General features: G+C 43.5%; 1 pseudogene; it reads right to left on the bottom strand.

Annotated features, from left to right (window-relative positions):
• Positions 1-2,816: 2,816 nt before the first annotated feature.
• Positions 2,817-4,165, bottom strand: LOC147419719 (uncharacterized; annotated as a pseudogene).
• Positions 4,166-4,875: the final 710 nt, after the last annotated feature.

The following is a 4,875-nucleotide window of genomic DNA, read 5'->3' as shown; positions in this document are numbered from 1 at the left end:
GGCTTTCCACAACACCTTCCAAGTAAAACCTTCACATGATTGGGCCATTTTAGCTCCCATATGACACTCAGTCTGCCACCATCGCTCTTCTCGACCAATTTTCCTTTCAGATATTGATGAATGGAGCAAACCAGTTTGCCTTGTATATTAGCTTGTTATAGGTAGCTTGAGTCTTGGGGAGTGCAAACATTTTTTCTAATGGCCAATGCCATGATTTCCAATTCAATGTTAACGGGGACACAAGCATATGACTGTAGGACAAAACATCCAATATTTTACTAACCAAAAGCCTTTTGTATAAACTCAAACTGTATTGGATTACTACTTGCTCCACTTCTTTCCAGTAGAGTTTTATGTCATCCCAAAGATGTGAAAGTCTGGAGCTCCCTTTGTTACTCACCTTTCGTGCAACTTCCCTTGAAAAAGAGTTCAAGGATCCTCTTCCAAGTTTGGAGAACCAAGGGTACCAATGTAGAATGGAGCACCTAAAATATCTAACAATCTCCCTCCATTCTAGAGCCGATGCTACTCTATTTCACTTTCATGCTATTTCTCCCATGAAGCCCCCAAGCGTAAGGAAAGACCAGCTAGGTGCCAAAATTCTATCACGTGCTTTAGCCTCTTTCTATCTGCTCCTTGAGATCAAGCTCTTCTTGGTTGATAAGCCAGGAACCTCAATTCTTGCCTTTGATTAGTCAACGAGACAACTTAAAGTCGAGAATCCCAATACCAACTTGGTTCGTGGGTCGTGCCACCCATTCCCATTTTCCCCCATTGCCAATGATTCATGTCCTTAGTGTTGTTACATCACAAAGAGAATTTTCTTACACTAAGATCAAGGAACTGTAGTCATAAAAGGGGAAGGGATTTCCCCCTGCCACATGGCACGAGCTCCTTGATCCGGTGTGTGTGTCCTGCACCTCCATCGAGATAGACTGCGCACATGCATGTGCGCCGACCGTTCAAAGGAGTCGTCAACCTTGACTGGCCGTAGTGACCTTTTTGCACATATGCACCATTGGTTGCAGCCTCACCGGACACCGTCGGCCGTCTGCCTGCGCACATGCGACACGTCCGACCCAGAACCGGTGGAAATTTCATCAACCAGCCCGAGTATTTGGTCAAGTAGGTCGACTTCGTAATCACAACCTCTACAGGCTTGTTGCGCTTTTATACACACCATAGAAGTTTGCTGAGCAACGTTCTCATTGAACTTAATAACCTGAGACCACAACTCTTTCTGCAATGCACAACTTTTTTGAGAACATAAACCTACTGACGTTATTTGTGTACTTAAACAAATTTGAGAATTACAACAATAGCCTGCTGTATCAGTGGCATACGTCATTGTTAAACAAGAATTGTTGACAATACTATAAATGTCCAGAGCCATGAATAAATAGTTGTTGATTGTACTTGGAAAAGAAAGCTGGAAGAGAACATCGAACCAATACAAACAAGATGATCATAAGGTTAAAACTGTGCCCGGTACAAAAACTACTAATGTTGACTGCAATCTCCAGGGAAAATGCATCCAACAGGCCTTGAGCAACCTGCAAAACAGCGTGGAGTCAGCACAACGAGCTTACTAACACGTAAAGCATTAAAAAAAGCTATTGAAGCAAGAAACATAATTTTATTGTTGACCTTCTCTATTTCATTGGAGTCTCCTATCATTTTGCAGCATGTTCGCTTGCCGTCATATGCTTTACAAGGCATGGTTTCTAAATAAAGCTGCTCTGACACGCAAAGCTCTCTCTCGTGATTCTGAGTTGTAATGCTCACCACGTAGAGGCTCGCCATCATTTGGATGAGGGTTAACCTGCTCATTCGGTTCGGCCTCCCCTCGTAGCTGCACAAACTTGTGCAAGAGGCAGCAAGCGCCTATAATTGTGGGAGCTATTGCCAGATCGACATTCAACTCGCGTAGTATGCGCCATCTATTCTTCAAGATACCGAACGCATTCTCCACTTTTACTCTGCCTTTTGAAAGATTCCTATCAAAGTGCTTCTTTTGAATTAAGTGTTGCCCACCTTTTGATCAAAAGCGCTTCACCAAAAAGGTTGTGGCTTTGTAAGCTGAGTCTGCGATCAAGTAGGGTTGGATGCATTCGCTTTGTAGTTGAACTGTGGGATTGGCGATGGCTCGACCACTCTTCAACTCTTGGTAAAGACTGCATTCCTTAAAGTGTGTTGAGTCGTGCGTGCTATCGGGGGCAACACATACAACACTCCAGAAAAGCTTACGGGAGTCTACGATCCCTTGCAAAAGAATGCTAGGGAACCTATGCCTGCAGATGTATTGTGCTCGAAATTTATCCTTTGACGGCTTCCTTTGTAGTCTAATATGTGTTCCATCTATGGCACCTGCTACTTGTGGAAGCCCTGTAATAGCTTCAAATCCATCCATTATGCTTTTCAGCCTAGCACCCTCAGGAATGCAAATATGAAAGCGCTGCAACATGCTACATTGGCTTAAAAAGCGACATATAATCATGGTGTATTTCTGTATAGTGGACTCCCCGATAGGGTAAAGACAAGTCATTGATCTAGAAGATGCTAGTCTCCACAATACACATGCTAGTGCAAGATCACCAGCTATGGGAGCACGGACAAATAAATCACCACTGCAAGGCAATAAAGGCTCCACTATGACCAAGAGTGCATTGAAAGACTCATAAGACATGCGATATGCAAATAAGTACTTGTGCCGGTTATTTAGATTGGCTTCTGACCATAGCCGGCAGTGAATTGAGGTCCAAAAAACATCCTGCCTTGGAAACACCCACTATTGACGAGGCCCGTAGCGCCATGCATCAGGATCCAATAAACTCATGAAAACTCCCCACATCATTAAGTGCCTGAAGTACAACATGGACTTCAAGTGTATCTTGTGCTTCCCATATGGAAGAGGATGGCATTGCCAAAGTGGTTGATCTTGCATGCATATAGCTAGCAAAGGATTGTAGTAGTCAAAATATATTTTCCATCCTACACAGAGCAGACTACCCATATAATTTCTAGTCAAGTATTAAAGTAAGTTTGAAATGAATAAAGGTTAGTAGTGTTACCTTATGCAATCATAAATTCAAGATGCTTCAAAATCTAGCTACTTTGCTGCAGCCTGCAGAGCAAAAAGCATAGACTCATGAGCTTGATGAAAATTCAAAAGGATTGTAGCCTTGCTATAGAATATTGCATTTACTTACTAATCCCGGACTTTGGCTAAAATCTTGGCAAGATCCAATTGAGTGGAGAGGTAAATTTGTTGCCATTTTGTGTCTTCCTCTCGTGGATTGAAAGTAGACGCTCCTCTAGTGCATACCTTGATGCCTCTAGCTCTCTCAATGTTGCACTGTGTTTATCTTCCACATCGCGAAGTGTATCACATAACTTGGTCATGCCCTCACCCATGGTTCAATTCAAAACTCCTAAGAGAGACCGCTTTTACTGCTTTGCCTTGCTACCACTTACTCCCCCTAACTCTGTGAAGTCCATGGAGCATAGGATTTTGTGATGTACTGGCACTCACTCCAGAATTCGTCCCCACTTCCTATTCAAGCTCATTCAAGATGTCTTCATTTTCCTTTGCAGGCCCATCGCTATCAAAACCCCCCACCAAGCCAGTACATCTAGGTGTCTTGCACCACACGACATCTAGGATGTCAAAGAACGACCACGTGCTTGGACTTGCGCTAGTGGAAGACGATTTCAACTTCTCCTTTTTGTACATCTTCTTGAGGGTATCAATTCAATTTTTTGTATTCTCAGTGTTGTAAGTGTTATCCATCTCAGCATTGAGATTCAAAACCACGGCCTCCCAGTCCTTAAAGCGAAAGTTTCCCTTGTTGATGTGATTCCATTGTTCGTCGTAAATTCTTATTAGAGCACGGGTAGTGTCATCGTCCCATGTGACTAATATTTGCCTAGGCCGCTTTGTTGCCTTTTGGGACACATTTCCACTTGGCTGCTCTTGGCTAGTGCTGTTAATTGGTGCCTCAATATGAGTACCACTTGGCTGCTCTATCCTAGTTGTCATGTCCACATTTTTTGTTTCAATCATGACCTTAACAACCTTAGCAGGATGTGGAGGAGGAGGAGCTATGGATCCTCCATCGGGCATAAGGTCCATGGCACGGGGCGAGGCAAATGTGTTCATGAGGTTGACCTCTTGAGACAAAGGGACAAACTCTTCACAATCATCATCAGATGGAAAGCACGTGTTGCCCGAAATGGGCCATGGGGGTGGCGTGGGCAATGTCCTATACGTAGGAACATGTCTGGCAATTGTTCCTCCAATAGGAGGATCCTGATACCGAGTCTAGGAATGATTATTTCGACAACAAATTATGGAAAGAAGAGTGATACGCAAGAAAGCTCACTATGGACGGATGCATTGAGTGAATGCATCAAATTATCAACTACCTTAGACAATTCTTGTTGAGGCACTCGCACACCACGAGAAGAGATTGGGTTGGCCTTTGCTCGAGCAGGAGGACGCTGGCATGCATGAGCGTTCATTACAGGCAACATCTGTAGCATGTTCGATTTCATTACCCAACCTAATTAGTAGAGCACATAGTAGCTCGATTTGATAATTTAACTAAAAAATGGAAAAATGGACTGCAACAATAAACATGAGCATGAAGATGAGGTTGAATTAGAGTACATGAGAGTGTAAAAATCTGCATAGCAATACCTTGTGTGACACCTGCAAAATCAATGAAGGTCGAGCCGCTCACAGCACGTGCTCGTCTATTCGGAATAGCCTGTTACGTTCGTTCAAGTTCTCCTGCGCTGCGTGATATACCGTACTACGTTGTTGTAATCCGCTAGGGGGATATTACCCAAAACCGGCTGCAGACCATGTTATCA

This window comes from Adiantum capillus-veneris, chromosome 29 (genome assembly GCF_014529385.1).
Source record: "Adiantum capillus-veneris isolate H3 chromosome 29, ASM1452938v2, whole genome shotgun sequence".
Classification (NCBI taxonomy): domain Eukaryota; kingdom Viridiplantae; phylum Streptophyta; class Polypodiopsida; order Polypodiales; family Pteridaceae; genus Adiantum; species Adiantum capillus-veneris.
The sequence above is the reverse complement of the archived record's forward strand: the minus strand, read 5'-3'. Positions and strand labels throughout refer to the sequence as shown.